The sequence below is a fragment of the Chelonoidis abingdonii genome, chromosome 9 (genome assembly GCF_003597395.2).
Source record: "Chelonoidis abingdonii isolate Lonesome George chromosome 9, CheloAbing_2.0, whole genome shotgun sequence".
NCBI classification, from domain to species: Eukaryota; Metazoa; Chordata; order Testudines; family Testudinidae; genus Chelonoidis; species Chelonoidis abingdonii.
Genome location: NC_133777.1, coordinates 47,312,294 through 47,330,294, shown reverse-complemented (window position 1 = coordinate 47,330,294; position 18,001 = coordinate 47,312,294). Strand labels below are relative to the sequence as shown.

Here is an 18,001-nt window from a genome sequence, read left to right as displayed (position 1 = left end):
TCAGAGCGGAGTTGGCACCATGGTAACGCCTAACTAAGGCACTCCGCTTTTGGAAAGCGTGCTGAGGGGAAGCGGCTGCTTCCCCTGCACCCCATTAGCTACACTATTGGGTTCAGGACTTGTCAGGCTTTTTCTGGAAGGTCAACAGAAATAAATGTAAAGAGGCTACTTCATTTGTCCAAATTGGTACAGGATTTAGAAAAGGCACATGACTCAGTCGAGTTGCATACCTTCAGTCTCTAATAGGAGAAATGAATGCATAGTTGTTTTTTAATACATCAGTCACATGTATGCACCTTGGCTCTCGTATAAGAGTTATTATCATCATTATTTGCTTCAAAGGAGTATCAAGAACCCAGTCTGGGATTAGGACCCCTGATGTAATAGGTGGGCAAAACAGACCAACAAAGTGGAGGATGAAATAGCTATGAAGCGAACATAATTTTGCAGAAAAGCAGAAGTCACATCTTGCCACTTGCCTAACCAACGCCAGCCAAGAGTGTTAATATCTTGTGCAACACAGCAGAAACAGATTGGAGTTACCACAAGCAGCTACACTTCCTGAAATAACTGATGTATGAACTTACGTTTAAGGCACAAGACTGAGATTCAGGTCTGAGTCAATGCCCAGTTCTGCAACAGACAACTTGTGTGATGTTGGGCAAGACAATTAGACTCCCTGTACTTCTGATTTATAAAATAGGGAGAATAATATTTCCTCTCTCACACCCTTTGTCTGGCTTGGTCTACACTTAAAATTTTAGGTTGACATAGCCACATTACTGAGGAGTGTGAAACTATACCAACCTAACCCCCACACAGGTTCAGCTAAGCCAACAGAAGAATGCATCCATCAACATAGCTACCATCACTTGAAGAGGTGGTGTTCCTTGTCCGATGAAAAAACCCGTTCTGTTAGCATAAGTTGCGTTTACATTACAGGGTTATGATGTCATAGCCACAGAGCCATAGCAATGCCACTATACTGTAGACCGGGGTCGGCGACCTTTCAGAAGTGGTATGCCAAGTCTTCATTTATTCACTCTAATTTAAGGTTTCACGTGCCAGTAATACATTTTAATGTTTTTAGAAGGTCTCTTTCTATAAGTCTATAATATATAACTAAACTATCGTTGTATGTAAAGTAAATAAGGTTTTTAAAATGTTTAAGAAGCTTCATTTAAAATTAAATTAAAATGCAGAGCCCCCCAGACTGGCAGCCAGGACCCAGGCAGTGTGAGTGCCACTGAAAATCAGCTCGTGTGCCGCCTTTGGCACACGTGCCATAGGTTGTCTACCCCTGCTGTAGACATATCCTCTCTCTCAATAGTGTTTGTACAATGTTTAACACAATAGGACTGTGATCTCTGCTGGATCTTCTAGGCAATATTGTAATACAAATAGTAATAATAATGCCTTTTTCAGGATTCTGAATCACTTGGGAGACATCCATTAAATAATAAAGATTACTTAAAACACCTTTCTTTAAAATGAACTTCAGATAAATTTGGGCATATGGGTAATGGATCTCTAACAATAAGAAAGATATGGTAGCAAGTCATTTGAATAAATTACTCACAAAAACAAAGGGAACATTTGTGTTTATAGAAAGATCTAATATGCTAAAAATGAATACGCTCCTGAAATTTTTATACATTTTCTATTGTTTGCCTATGAACTTACGACATTTTTCCAAAATATTTGATAGATTTATAATTTAATGAAAAATAAAATCACCTAGGGCAAATTTAACCCCTGATCCTGCAGTTGCCTTTGCACAGAAACTAAGGCCATCACACATGAATCACTCATCATAACAGGTTTTTATCTTTGGCATTAAGTTTTAACACATTAGAAAATTAAAACTAATTTTCATTATGGCCATTATATTAAAATGGACTTTGAAGTCAATGGGAATCTGCTCAGATCGCAGTGGTCCACCCACACATCATCGGTTGAAGGATCAGGGCCTAACTTTGTTAATGCTGTCTCATAATACAGGGATATATAGGCAACCCACCCTCCAAAATATTGCTAAAAGGTTCAGTTTCTTTTGTCTTGGGGACAGGGACACTCGACTTATGTATTGGCTAAGGTAACTCAGGACACTGTAACATTTTATAATTTATATCATGTTTTATCTATATTCAATTTAAATGAAATTAAGGCCATCACAAATTATTCAGTCAGAACAGTGTTGGGTTTTTTTGGCATAAGCCCCACATGACTATTAAATAATAACTCTAAATCACCAACCTAACCCTGTCCTAAACTTTGCAAAAGAAAATGACATAATTAGGTTAATGAATATCATTTCAAAAGATTAATGAACAAAATTAAAAGTATGATATTCCAGCTAGTTATTTCTTCTGATTCTTTATTTAACTGGAGCTTTGGGAAATTAGCTGGAAGAGCCTTAATTGAATATTTCGGAAAGTAAATGATTAAAATGCAAGCAAGATCTAAAGGACTCAATCACAGGGATACTTTTGAAAAATTGCTAGAGAGGTGAAATATAGAATTAACTACAATTAATTAACTAAACTAATTTGGGGAAGACTAAGGTATAAACAAACGTGTAGGTCACATAGGATGTTTTTTAATTTTCAAGACATATATAACAAACAAATGAATACCTATAATCTAGGTATGTATACCACACTAAACACCATGTCTGTAATGTTTTTAAATAAATATATAAAGCTAGTGGTGGAAGCTGGGGGACAATGTGATATACAACTTCCCAGACTAAACGTAAAATGTTAGGGATTTCTAGTTCTGATCCAAAGTCAACTGAAGTCAACGGAAGTCTTTCCATCGACTCTAGATAAGGCCCTTTATGCATGTGGTTTGGAAATGGAGAAGATTGCAAAGCTTTGGTTACAATTATATACAAGATTTGCTGGATGTGTTTGGTTTATTTAACCCAAATGTTTGAATTATATATTATTTTCCAAATGCTCGAAGTACTAAGCCCCTATTATACATGGAGTTGGTAGTGACATCTGTAGTTAAGGTTACCATAGCCTTTCCACTTTAGTCCACTGTTTTCAAGTCTTTATAACCTTGCCAGACTTCAATCATTTGGGCTGGAATGCTTGGTCTTTGCCTCAGGATGATTTCTGTTTAAACCAAAAAAAATAAAAAATAAAGAATAAAAACCCATTCTTCAGAATAAGGTCACAGTTTTACATATACTCAGCACAGCTTAGAGAGGCTTGCTGCTAAAATCTCTGAAGATTTCATCTGCATTTAACCTGCTCCCTAGCCTCACAGACCTTGAGTTCTCAACAGAACACTGCAACAGCAAAAGCTGCTGTCCCTTTGGCCTATGGGAAGGCATGCTAAACTGAGAGCCAGAAGGGTCTATGAGTTCTTGTCTTGACTCTTCCATCAATTAGTGTTGATAATTCCATGTTCTTCACAGCCCTTATTATTGGGCAAGGCCTCATTCCCCTAATTTAGAAGGCAGATAAGTATAACTCCCCACATTTTACAGATTGGGGAAAATGAGAGGTTGCACAAGGCCACTTCAGGAAGAGCTGGGAATAAAACCCTTGTCCAGATCCACAAAGTTATTTAGGTGCCTAACTCCCATTTGGAGGTGCATTTTAGAGACACATTACAGTACCATGTGTCTCCAACATCTGACCTACATCTCAGTTAGCCACGGTGACAGGTTTCAGAGTGGTAGCCGTGTTAGTCTGTATCAGCAAAAAGAATGAAGAGTACTGGTAGCACCTTAGAGACTGACAAATTTATTTCAGCATAAGCTTTCGTGGGCTAAACTTATGCTCAAATAAATTTGTTAGTCTCTAAGGTGCCACAAGTACTCCTCGTTCAGTTGGCCATGTTACTTTCAGAGTAAATGTGCCAATCTGTGTGCTTGGCTGTGCTTTCTGTAACCATTAGGCCTTTCTCATCTCCACAGACAAGAATGCAATCCAACAATATCGATGTCTTCAGATGCCACCGGTGTGGTGCTTTGCTCTGTTCAGTGACGATAACAGTCAGCTGCATGCGTGTGTTCCCATTGTGTGCTGCCCCAGCTCTGCAGATTGCTGACACAGCAGGCCCCGAGAGAACCCCCAATGACCACAGACTCCGATAAGGTATGAAGGCACACAGTCAGATTTATTGCCAAATGAAGCACAGTAATAGTTTCCCACAGACTCTACAAGACATACTATGAATATGTGCGCCCTGACAATGGACCGGCTCAGTCAGTGGTGGACCCTCCACTGCCCCCTAGGCCAAAGATACTCACTCAGGGATGCATTCTTATACACAGGTACAAACAAATAACACATCACTCCTGACCCATTGAGGTATAACCCCTCTACACATTAGGGTGCTGCCTCTCTCCTGGTACATGTTGGTTCGAACAAACAAGTCTATCCATCATATTATTCTTTTGATCCAGACTTTAGGATGGGTCAGCCTGTTCCCCATTATCTCTGTGGAATGTGTTTGTACCAGAATGTTCCGGTGCCATCCTGGCACATGTTCATCCTATTAGTACTTGATACCTTTTAGATATGTGTATACGTGCAATTAGCAGCCTTCTTCTTGCCAACTTCTGTGAGCAGGGCCTGCCTCTGGCTCACAGCTTAACTTTGCTTTATGTTAGTAAACTCTTGACCATTACTTTAGTTCAGGCCTCAGGCCTCATACCAGGCCTCTGATACCAGGGGTTTATGTTTCAGGACCTCATCTTACTACATTCTCCCACTTTTTGTCTTTTTTATGGGGTGGATGTTTATCTATCATCCCAGAAAAGCATAATGCATGGACTAAAGATAACCCAGTAGGCTAAACACTGTTATGTGGTTACCTTATTTTGCCATCCATACACTCATGCCCCACCTGTCTTTAGTCTGCACATTCCCTCGTACGACTGATGAACAGATTTTATTTTCCCGTTGACTGTAGTCCCTTATAGTGGGCCTGGGAACTTTAGGCCTGGGACCATGACTAAGGAATGTAGTATTCAGGGGGCACATATTCGTAGTATGTCCTGTAGAGTCTGTGGAAACTATAACTGCTCTTCGTTTGGCAATAAACCTGGCCGGGTGCCTTCATACCTTATCAGAGCCTGTGGTCATTGCGGGTTCTGTCAGGCCTGCTGTGTCAGCGATCTGCGGAGCCAGGGCAGCACACAAAGGGAACACATGCACGCAGTCGACTGTTACCATCATTGAACAGAGCAGAGCACCACACCGGTGGCATCTGATGACATTGGTGACCCCAATGGCTGATCTGATGAGTAAGCGAGCTGTCTGCTGTAGGAATCGCTATCTAACATGACAGAGAACCACGAGCTACAGAACCCCCTTAACCCCTCCCTGTAACTCCCCACAGAGTTTAAAAAATATAATGGGGAAGAAACACGTAACGTAATCTTTAAGGCTATGGCAGAGACTGTAGCCTTAAAATGTAAAATATTGCAAACTATAATCATGGCTGTTAAATGGTTAAAACAGTATGTCACAAAATTGGCAGGGCAAGAAACAGTAACAACTAAAGAGTTAAAAGAATCAAAAGAAGCTACACAGCCCTGGAATGCTCCCACCCCCTCTTGCAGGGTGGCAAGCAGCCCAGAGACAACCAGCACAAGAACAGAATAAAACACTGGAAACAGCTGCAAGGAACCTATAAAAAATACATGTGCTGTCCCATTCCAAATACTGGTGGCAAACAGCAGGCTTCAGGTAGCTACCCTGGGCCTGAAGAATGGGGACAGAAATGGAAAAAGATGGTCCTTCCAAAATTAAAAGATGAAACAGGGTCCACTGCAGTGCAACCACTACCTTATGATAAAAGCCAGGTTCTGGTACAACCTAAACAAGGACCTACACTGGTGCCTGTCAAAATGGGACAAGTAAGTGCACAGATGGAAAAAGTAGCACACAATAATTTCACTGAATTGGTAAATCATATGAAGAAAAAATGGAACGGTTCACAGAACACATTACAAGACAGAAGCTGTGATTCAATCACAGGGGAGTGAATAAAAAGGAATTTCAAAGTCAAACTAAAATTGAGTAGGTTAACACCTAAATGGAAACATGAACATATGGAGTTGCCCAAAAACAGTTAACTGCAGGGAAAAAAGGGCACTCCTGCAATCTGTTTGGCATGTAGACAAAAACAGACACCAGGGGAATAAATTCAGGGTTTACAAGAGCAGATAGTTACACCCACTATCATCTCAGAGCCAGAATAAAAACCCAGGGCGCGGTTTCCCAACTGCTTTTACCCACGGAACCACACTCAGCTAAAAATATAACCTCCTTTATAAAAATATTTTTATATACCAGTCTGTTTTCTTTCATATCCCTTATCAGTTTGCTAAATTTGCTGCTGCTGCTGCCTGTACCTTAAGAGTTAATCTCTCTTGGCTCATGCAGGCCAGGTCTACACTACGAGATTAAATCGATTTTAGATACGCGATTTCAGCTACGAGAATAGCGTAGCTGAAATCGAATATCTAAAATCGATTTACTCACCTGTCTTCACCGCGCGGGATCGATCCGTGCGGCTCGCTGTGTCGAATCCGGAAGTCCGGTCGTCTAGCTGGAGTTCCGGAATCGATCTAAGCATGCTCTGGGATCGAGATATCGCGTCCAGACCAGATGCGATATTTCGATCCCCAAGCAATCGATTTTAACGCGCCGATCCGGCGCGTAGTCTAGACGTGGTCTCACTACCTTACTAGGCAGCTCTTCACACACACAAACACACATCTCTTTTTCCCTGCCTCTCCTAACTTCGAATCTTTCTCTGTGATAAAAGTTATAGTTTTTACAGAAACCTCCAAAAGACAAAGCAATTGAAAACAGAACAAAGCAAGAAACAAAAAGAAAACAAGGTAAAAAACTTTACTTTAAATAAATCCAGTAAATTAATTATTTTAATCCTTCAGGAATGCAACAGCTAGAATTATTCCTAACTTTCTTGAAGATATGGTTGCCAAGCAACAGAAATGCACACGCTGCTTCTAATCCTAACCACTCACTGATATTTGAAATATGGGCTTTTCTTATTTCCATATAGCAGAGTTTTAAAATAATGTTAAATATACATAATGCAAAATTCCTTGTTACCAAATTAATACAATAAGTTTGGCAAATATTAACACATTTTTATCAATTTTTGTTAAAAGTTTTAAATAAGGTAATAACTTGTTTATTCAAATGTTTAACCCTTTTTATTTTTGTCTGTCTTATTTTGTATAGTTATGACTAGATCTCTGGTGCCATTTGTTTTTAATTTTAAGTTTGTCTTGTATGTCCTGTGTGTTGTCCTGTGTTGTACGTTGTGTGTGTCGCGTGACTATTTTTTATTTTGTTGCAACAAAAGTCTATTTTATACTTTTTTAAAATATATGTATACGTGGTACAACACTATTTTAAGATCCTGGTTGGGGTAGAATCATAGTATTATTAACACCAATTTTTTTGTGCAAAGTTCAAAAAGGTTTCAGTTACAAATATATGTACATATATTTCTGTTTCAACAAATAGTGCAATTGCAAACAAAAAATACTCTTTTATTAATCACAGTTTAGTTTTGTTTATAGTTTTTTTACTTGTTATTCAAAGAAAAAATATAAGGGGAAACCTCAACATTAAAGTAAAGATAACATTAACAAAATGTCAATTTCTTGTTTGGGTTTTTATAAACCTGTTTGCACTTTTAAATATAGTTATAAGAATGTGATAGCAAAAATGTTTAAAAATAACAATTTATCCATAAAGCTAACCAAACAATTTCAACAAGTTTCCACGTTTTCAACAGGTTTCCACCTTTGGATCCCAAACACAACAAAGCATCCTGAAAGTTTAATACCCTCAAAGTATTTGCATGGACCTGTATTTAAAATTTATTTTGGTTTAATTTTATATGCCTTTCTTTTGTTGTTATGTAATGTTAATGGGAAGCAGTGGTTGTTAAACTTTGTCCTTCTAAACCAGGGATGGCCAGCCTCAGCCTGAGAAGGAGCCAGAATTTACCAGTGTACATTGCCAAAGAGCCACAGTACAGGGGAGTCGCATCTTACGCGGGGGTTAGATTCTGAAGTTAGCACGTAAGGTGAAAATCACATACAGTCAAACACTCATTGAGTGGAAAGGCAGGCGGAATCGCCCGCACTACAGGTACAGTATTTAAATTGTTATTTTTTCTTTTTCTTGTTTTCTTTTGCCGAGCACGTAGAGTTAAAATTGTGTAAGTTAAATGCGCCTATGATGCGACTCCACTGTAATATGTCAGCAGCCCACCACCAGCTCCCCCACCCCTGTTCCCAGCACCTCCCACCCACCAGCAGCCCCACTGATCTGCACCTCCCAATCAGCTGTTTCATGGGATGCAGGAGGCTCTAGGGGGAGGAGGAGGAGCAGCAAGGGCACTACAGGCTCAAGGGAGGTGGTGGTGGTGGGAAGGGGTGGAGTGGAGGCAAGGCCAGGGATTGAGCAATGAGCACCGCCCCAGCACATTGGAAAGTTGGTGCCTGTAGCTCCAGCCCCAGAGTTGGTGCTTAGCTTCTGAAGAGCCACATGTGGCTCTGGAGCCACAGGTTGGCCACCCCTATTCTAAACAGTTAACAAGAGTGAAATTGGTATCACAAGCAAACTAACTCTAAAAAGCTAGGTAAAAATTATGTTATTAACTCTTTTGCTAACATAGAACATTCAGCAGGGGGGAAAAAGCCAATACACCTTCTCACATAAGACTCTGAGCATTTATTTTAGCGGTTAAGCATGATATTAGTATAAGTATTAGTAATGCACCTCAAATGAAAATGAATGTCTATATAACAATTGTAAAAGTATAGCTTGTGTTATAAAAGACTTGGTTCCTATTACATTGTCCCTATTACACTGTAAACAAACTAAGTTAAACTTTGTATTAAGTTTGGGTTACTGAAAACAAAAACAAACAAAAAACTACACTGTGTTAACTAACAAAAGTTGTTTAAGTTGCATCCCACAGAGCAAAGACACCAGAAAATATCACACTGTGAAGACACCAGAAAGTATCTGTATACAGTGAAGAAACCCCCACGCTGGTAGAACACCAGTGGGCAACAGCATTGAAGGACAGGGCTCCGCTTTTAGCCCTGCACCTAGCACCTCTCCAGAGAGTGTGTTGGGCGCGCACGTGGCCCAGGAGCTAAGGACGGTTGTTTTGACATCACCTAGATCACGGCAGAAGTTGGGGGGAGGAGCTGTCACCCCGCTGGGTGCTGCGCGCGCGCGGAAGCGGACCGGTCGCTGCTCCCGCTTTTACACGGCAGTTGCGCCGAATGCCCCTCCCCCACACCTTCCTGGCAGCGCGACACCAGCCAGCCCCCCGAGTTACTAGGGCACTGCCGCCCCGCCAGACATACGCCTGATAGCGGGGTAAATAGCTGGAGACCGCGGACAGCCCCACACCTCGCTGCGCTCACCCCTCCGGCCCCGCTCGGCCCCTGCGCCCGGAAGTGCTGCCTGCACCGGAAGCGGCCGCGCGAGCAGAGCATGGTGGGAGATGTAGTTCTCTCCTCAGCCCGAGGCGTCCCACCGCCTCGTCCCGCCCCTGAGCCTGTGACAGGCAGCCCCAGCCCCCAGGTAGCTGAGTCCTACCGTGGAGGGCCGGGGCCGCACGCCACGCGGGAGGCCTTTCCGCCCCCTAAGCAGTGACGTCACTGGGGTCCCGCTTGACATCACCGCGGTGATACGACAAGGAAACCATAGTGGCTCTTACCCCCCACCTCTACTCTGCACCCTCGGCTCCGCCCCGCCCTCTGGCCACGCGCAGGAGCGCCCGGCTCTGGGCGCCCGCTGTGTGCACGCGCTGTGGATGTGACGTAAGGGAGCCCGCCAGCCCGATGCCGGCATCGCTCTCCCCTGCCCGCATCCCTGCTCCTCCGCCGGTCGCAGCCTGATGGGCCCTGGGCCGCTCCCCCAGCTCGGGCGGGCCCGCGAAACGCTCCTTAGGACGGATGGCGGCTCAGCGCTGCCCCCAACCCTGTGGCAGAGAACTAGGGTGGCCGGGAGGCTCAGGAATTAAAGATTAATCTTTAATTAAAGATTCTCTCATGTGATGAAAGCACCATGTGGCCAACCGAAATTAACAACCCTACAGAGAGCAGGGCAGGACCCTACCCTGCTGGGCCTGGGGGTGCGTCTGGCAGGGGGGCAGACTGCAGCAGCCTGGTGCATGGAAGCACCATAGGGTCCCCATTAGTCCTGCTGGCTTTCACCCCACCTGAAAATGGTAGGGCTTGAGCCCCTCTTTCTCCTAAAGGGGGAATTACCCCATGGAGCTGTTCGGTGCTCTGCTGCCAGGGGTGAAAGTGACATAGAACTTACTGGTACTGGGGAGTCCTGAGGGGGGCGTGGTCTCAGCAGAAGAGGCGGTGCCTCTCAAGATTTAAAGGCCCTGAGGCACCTGCTGTGGCTGGGAGACCCAAATCTTTTAAATCAACCAGGGGCCCCCTGCTGAAGAGATGGATGGAAGCCCCTTGGGGCTCCGGCCGCCGCGGGGAGCCCCAAGCCCTTTAAATCCTGGCCCCAGCCTGGCCGCCGGAGTTGTGGGCAGGATTTAAAGGGCTTTGGGTTGCCCGCAGCGGCAGGGAGCTCTGAGCCCTTTAAATCCAACCCCAGCCCGGCTGCCAGAGCCACGAGCGGGATTTAAAGGGCTCTGGGCTGCCCACAGCCATGGGCAGCCCAGAGCCCTTTAAATCCTCACCACGGAAGCCGGTGCAGTCCAGCACGGCATACTGGTTCTTGCCGGTACGCTGGACTGGACCGTACCAGCTTACTTTCACCTCTGTCTGCTGCTATGGCAGCTTCAGTTTCTGCCACAGACTTGAGCTTGGCCTGCAAGAGTCCTTCCCCACAGAGCCCTGCTGCTAAGGGCTCCCTCTGCTCCAGCAGGCTTGGAGGCAAGGGGGACAGGTGGCTGAAGGGTGACAAGTACAGAGCTAGTTAGCAGTGCCCAGGAGGACTGGGCAGGGAGGCAATAGGCAAGGTCTCACCAGAGGCCACTGGGAAACAAGTGCTTCCTCCAGACTCAATCTGTTGATGAGCTGGGCCGCACCTGGCCCCTCTTTGCCAAGAGGTATATTTGGTGAAAGATGCTTCCTCATAAGAGGTGGGGTGTTGGGTAGAAGTGGTCCCCAACCAAAGTCATGGACCTGAGCACCCTTAAACTTTGGACCTAGATCCAAACGTCTCCACTTCCCCCTGCAAGTGGATGGGAGGAAAATTACCCTGGCCACAACCAAAGTAATAGTCCCTATGCAATCCCCAGTGCACAGGGCAAGAATGAGATCCAACTGTGCATTTCACAACATATTACAAAGCAGCCCACAGTTATTCCAATGTTACTGACATCTTTTCAGGATTAGACCCAAGAAACAAGCGTCATTAGCTTCACCAGGTGCAACATGGGCACAGCCAGATTCCTGCCACCATCTGTGTTTGAGCAGTTCCCAATGCAATCCTGGGGCCTGATCCTGACAGACCTGTGGGTACTAACACAATTCAAATAATGGAAATATTCCCACTTTGTATTCATACAGGAACCGTTACCATAATATTGAAAGGTTCAGTTCACACTTCCAAGCCCACAGTGAACTACCACAGAGGAGATGCCCGGCTGTGAGCAGCAATCCCGTGCCCAGGTTCACTGTGTCATTGCTGGACATTCATCTCTCACACCAACAGACAGATGGTCCTCAGTGTCTGCCCCTCCAGGAAGCTGCTCCTTTGTCCTGGAGCAGGCACGCAGTGGAAAAAGTGACCCACCTGCTCTGAAGTTGGAAAAATTCAGAAAAAACAGTAGTAATAATACAGTAGCCCCTCGTTCTCTGCTTCCCAATCACCCCAACTGCATCCAGCTCACCCTAAAAGTAGTATAATAAATAATTTATTATGAAGAGATAAAAATAGGGCTCAGAATACCCTGAAAGAAATAATGTAATTAAAAATAACTCATAAGCAGTTAAGGCTAAGAATAAAGAGCAAATGCTAATTACAATCCATGATAAATGCTAATAATAATAATGAATATTGAATGAAAATAGTAAATTGTCAATTCTAATATTAATGCTCATAATAAAAATAAATAGTGAATGCTAATAATACTAAAACACAGACTTGAATCCTATGGACTGTTAATAGAAATCAGGACAGCCTTGCAGTAGTCTCTGTCCTGTAGGTGTCAAGGCTCTGTGTTCCTGTGTGGGGATGGGGCCATGGGGGGCTCTTAGCAGGACTGAGGAAGATAGAAAGCCAAATCAAGACTCTATCGTCTGGGGCTCTGGACCTCTCATCTCCCACTTAGGGGGTTGCATATTGGCTTCAAAGGGACAGGAAAATCTCTCTCCCTTTGTAAACTGGATCCTCGAGAGGAGATGGTCCCATATTCTTAAGGGGATCAGTTGATCATGACTAGGGTCTAAAGTGATCCACCCTTCTCATAGGTGCATCATGAGCTCCACCTCACCTGGGCATGCGTGGCTTGGCTAAGGGCTGGATCCCACCCTGCGACAACCATTTCAGGGAGGGAAGCCTGAGTGCCTTTACTCCACCTCTCCCAGGACTGCAAGGGTGAGTCATCTGTCACCACCCCTCCATCATCCTGGGAGGAGCAGCCAGCTCCTCTCCATGCTCCTCAAGAGTTTGTGCTGGGCCCACCCCCCAATCCTGCTTCTACAATGGGGTTCAGGCAAGCAGTAAACCACTTCTCCCCCAAGCCCTCAGCATCTTTTGGGGGTGGTCATCCCATTCTACAACAGTGGATCTGGCACAGCTCCTGAAGCCCCCCACTGCCTCCCAGCTGGCTCTTGCCCTGCCCTTGGCACTAGGATGCCCCCAGAAACTCTGTGCAGGGCCAGTTTTAGGGATGGTCAGTCAGGGTGGTTGCCATGGGCATCAACTTCCAGGGGGTGCAACATTAGTCAGCCATTTTTTTAGTTTGGGGTTTTTTTTGCTTGGCCACTCCAGGGCACCTCCCTGGGTGGCAAAACACCTAGGGCTGACCCTCCCTGCCCCATAGTGAAGGCTTAGATGATGGGTGTGTTGAAAGGACCAGTCACTTCAGTGATCAGCAGGAGAAGGCAGTTTAGACAATCCCCCCAGCCAGGGAACTCCACAGGAGAGAGAGGCAAGAAACAACAGGGAATCCCGTTGGGGCCAAACCAGCTACTAGAGCAGAGGAGAAACCACTGGAGACACACCATCCCCACTCCATGTGAGGGGGCTCTGGGGGCAGCAATGCTGCGAGGGACCAGGAATAGGCAGAGCAGGGAGCAGATCTGGTTGCAACCCTATATGGGAACCACATAAGGCTGGTGCAACTGAGGCCTGGATCTCAGCTGAAGCCTCTATGAAGTATCAAATTATTAAAAATCATATTTTCACAACCTGAGTGGAAATCTGTACTGTGCTGAGGGCAGAATTTATCTCGGTCCAAAATGTTACAGTTCATAATAGTTATTGTGATGTTTGCAGCCATTATAGAATTATATGTTTTACAGAAGAAGAGTATCTTCAAAGCAATGTCACCATGATGTAATATGATGGTGGGGCTCAAACCAACACACTGGCATTATCAGCATCACACTAATCATAATATTATCACATTATGATATAATAGCCAAATGTCCTCAAAAATTTTCCAGCTACTTCAACAGTGCTCCAGAGTGGGCCATTTCCAACTGGGATCATCCCACAAAGTTCAGGATGGGGGCAACCATGCCCTGTGAAATTTCCTACACTCAGAAGCCAAATTACTTTCAGATCTCTTGTTTAACGTATTAGACTATGCATCTCAACTATCTGCCCCCAAATTCTGAGCTTGGTAGTCTTGGAGTTTGATTGAAAAGGGTAATGGGATTCTTCTTACAATTATTATACAGCAGTTTATAATATGTGAGCACAGTAAACCACAAGGCAGGTCTTCAAAAATCAGAAGCCTACTTGAAGACACAGGTCCAATTTCTCCGGTCTTACACTCCATCCAGCCACATGCACTCAGGCCAGAATGTGCCCATAGACTTTAATAGAGCAAGAGCAACTGTCATAAGATAAATTGCAGGGAGCTGGCAGATGACTCTTGGCCATCAAGAACTAATCATTCGCAACAGAGACAGTGGTTCCTGGCAAACCCAATTTCAACAACAATTTACAGCCGAAGATGATCATTGAGGTCAGACACCATGTTGTGTGCTCTTGGGCAATGATAATTTCTCTTTTGATGTTTAAAATCTGTAAAGGGCCCCATGGTCTGATGAATCAGGGACAATTAATTTTTAACAGAATGTGCTGGAGTGATTTGGGGGCTGTAGATCTCAAGAGTGTTATGACCAGAAGTGGTAAAACTAAGTCTGTACCAAACTGTGGCACAGTGGTGGCTTGGGGTATTTTTCTTTACTATTCTTCCACCAATAAGCAGGAGCACCATTTCAGATTTTGGGCGTGGGGGGCAACATTAACCCTGATTCCAGGGGCTACTTAGGCACTTGAAAATTCTGTTTTTTGGCTGATAACTTTGCAATTAGCTGACAGGACCACTGTATCTAATTCCTATATAAAAGAAGGAAACTAAATAAATATTAGACTCACTCAGCTCTAACATGTTCTGACATCTTGCGGCAAGTCATATAAGTGGCTAGGTAAATGGTTAAATTTAAATTTTTAATGTATATTCTTACTTTGTTACTACTCTGTGGTGAGGGAGACCCTATCAGGACTCCTGAGTTCTTATCTCTGGAAGGGGAGTGACGTCTAGTGGGTTATAGCAGGGAGAAGCAGATATATCTGAGTTCTATATAAGAATGTCAGAATGGCCACACTGGGTAAGACCAATGGTTCATCTAGCCAAGTATCCTATCTTCAAACAGTGAGCAATACCAGGTGCTTCAGAGGGAATGAACAGAACAGGTAACTGTCAAGTGATTCATCCCGTTGCCCACTCCCAGCTTCTGCCAAACAGAGGCTAGGGACACACAGAACATGGTGTTGGATCCCTGACCATCCTGGCTAATAGCCATTGATTGACCTATCCTCCATGAACTTCCCTAGTTCTTAATGGAACCCTGTTATAGTTTTGGCCTTCACAAAATCCCCTGCCAAAGAACTTCACAGATTGACCGTGAAGAAATACTTTCTTTTGTTTTAAATCTGCTGTATGAAGGAGTAAATAACATTTCCTCATTCAATCTTTCCACAAAATTCATGGTTGTATAGACCTCTATCATATCCCCCTTAGTCGTCTCTTTTCCAAGCTGAGAAGTCCCAGTCTTTTTAATCTCTCCTCACATGTAAGGCATTCCATACCCCTAATCATTTATGATGCCCTTCTCTGTACCTTTTCCAAATACAATATATCTTTCTTGAGATGAGGTGACCAAATCTGCATGCAGTATTCAATATGCTGGTATGCCATAGATTTATATAGAGGCAATATGATATTTTCTGTTGTATTATCTATCCTTTTCCTAACGATTCCCAATATTCTGTTAGCTTTTTTGATTGCCACTGCACATTGAGCGGATGTTTTCAAAGAACTATCCACGACTCCAATATCTCTCTCGGTGGGTAACAGCTAATTTTGTATGTATAGTTGGGATTATATTTTGCCATGTGCATTACTTTGCATTTATCAGTCAACATTGAATTTCATCTGCCATTTTGTTGCCCAGTCACCCAGTTTTGTACAATCTCTTTGTAATTCTTCGCAATCTGCTTTGGACTTAACTATCTTGAGTAATTTTGTATCATCTGCAAATTTTGCCACCTCACTATGTACCCATTTTTCCAGATCATTTATGAATGTTGAGTAGCATTGATCCCAGTACATACAGCTGGGTGACACCACTATTTACCTCTCTCCATTCTCACCATTTATTCCTACCCTTTTTTTTCTTTTAACTTGAGTGCCTGGCAATGCTTTCAGAATCATCTAACAATCCTAAATTTACTTTAATGACAAGCCTTTTGTTATCTTAATCACCCTCCCTCTGTTTATAAACAAACTCCCTGCCCCAAAAGCGGAAGTTGGGAGCAGCACAGAACTCATCATGTAACACGCTCAGGCTATGTTGCAGTTAACAGCTCCGCCTAGTGCTAGGGTGTGCGCTGTGAGCAGACCTCAGGTATGAAACTCAGAGGGAGTTAGAGCTCCCCCTGCCCTGCAAGTGGGTTAGCCCTTATCATGGCAAGACCTAATCCCATTGCTTAGGCCAGTGTGAGAACTACAAAGCAGCATGTTTAACGAGTGGTGGAGGCAGAGGGAGTGGCTGTCAAGAGAACCTTAGAATGGATGGGTATTGAAGAGTAGTGGAAGGAGCCCCATCCAGTCCCTCTCAGCCAGAAAGATGGAAGCTACAAAATGAGTACTCCATGGTGATCAGCATTAGAGAGTAAAGTAGGATATCCTGAGGAATGCAGAAATCCTAGTAAAAGCCTACGCATTCCTGAAATCATCTCTAACATGCTAGCAATTGCCAGGCACTGTTGACTGTTCCAGACTCAGCATGGCTTTTCACAGACATATTTGTTATAGGTGGATGCTTTATGATGACCACAGTTCTTATGGAGGTGGTGATGAGAATACAGATGCCTACATACTGACACTGGGGCCTCATGGGGTGGAGGGAGATCCTGTCTCTTTCCCAGTGTTTTTTTGTTTGTTTACTGTGGGACGGATGCATGAGAGAGTTGGAAGCAGGATCCATTACAGGGCACTGAGAATGAGAGCTGCAGTATCTGACATCCCTAAAAAAATCATAAAACTCAGGACTTAATTCCTACCTGAGTATTGCAGGAACCCAGTTTGGCAGAGCGAGGCTAAACCTCATGCTTCTGCAGTCATAGCAGAGACAGGCTGTGCACTCAGTAGAAAAAGAGCTAGCACTAAGCCCAGCAGACAGTGATGTGGGATTGCTGTGAGGAAGTGAATGGTATTGGGTGGGCAGCAGCCACTAACATGAAACCAATGGAGGAAAATTTTTGTCCTAGCTGCCAGTGATGTTGTGAGGAACCAATGCTGCTTTAACTGCATGAGTAACAGAGGCAGTAAGTACAAGTGGAGGACAGCAAAATTCAGAGTGAGTTGATGTATTATATATTTTCTGTGCCACAATCAATGTATAAAACTCTCAGCTATCTGAAGCTACAGCTGGTCTTCAAAACCCAGAGACAATATTACATAGGAAAAAGCAGGAGCAAGATGAGTGGGTTGCTCAAATTGTGAGCCATTTAAAAACAGGAACATAGGAATTGCCATACTGGATCAGACCAGTGGTCCATCTAGTCTGATATCCTATCTCCAACACTGGCCAGAGCCAGCTGATGGCATAAGAATCATAAGACTTTAAGGCCAGAAGGACCATCATGATCATCTAGTCTGACCTCCTGCACATTGCAGGCCACAGAACCTCACCCACCCACTCCTGTAATAGACCCCTAACCTCTGGCTGAGTTACAGAAGCCCTCTAATCATGATTTGAAGACTTTCAAGTTGCTGAGAATCCACCATTTACACTAGTTTAAACCTGCAAGTGACCAGTGTCCCATGCTGCAGAGGAAGGCAAAACTCCCCCAGGGTCTCTGTCAATCTGTCCTGGGGGAAAGTTCTTCCCAACCCCAAGTATGGCAACTGGTTACACCCTGAGCATGTGGGCAAGACCCAGCAGCCAGACCTCTGGGAAAGAATTCTATGTAGTAACTCAGAGCCCTCCCCATCTAGTGTCCCATCCCCGGCCATTGGACATATTTGCTGCTAGCCATAGCAGATCAGCTACATGCCATTGTAGGCAGTCTCATCATACCATCTGTTTCATAAACTATCAAACTCAGTCTTGAAGCCAGATAGGTTTTTTGCCCCCATTGCTCCTCTTGGGAGGCTGTTCCAGAACTTTGCTTCTTTGATGGTTAGAAACCTTCATCTAGTTTCAAGCCTAAACTTGACAGCCAGTTTATATCCATTTATTAGTAGGCATCTGTGG

General features: G+C 44.1%; 1 protein-coding gene across 8 annotated transcripts in view; it reads right to left on the bottom strand.

Moving 5' to 3' along the window:
- The window catches only part of PPCDC (phosphopantothenoylcysteine decarboxylase), a 76,128-nt gene extending 66,301 nt beyond the window's left edge, over positions 1–9,827 (bottom strand). For 2 of the 8 annotated variants that reach the window (XM_075069514.1, XM_075069516.1), the window contains exons 1-2: positions 9,755–9,773; positions 3,022–3,122 (exon numbers count right to left, since the gene is read on the bottom strand). The gene's annotated coding sequence lies outside the window, so the exon portion shown is untranslated. Of the gene's footprint in view, positions 1–3,021; positions 3,123–9,451; positions 9,476–9,754 lie in introns of those variants that run through there. The other 6 variants (XM_075069510.1, XM_075069517.1, XM_075069515.1 and 3 more) reach the window with 5 other exon arrangements.
- Positions 9,828–18,001: the final 8,174 nt, after the last annotated feature.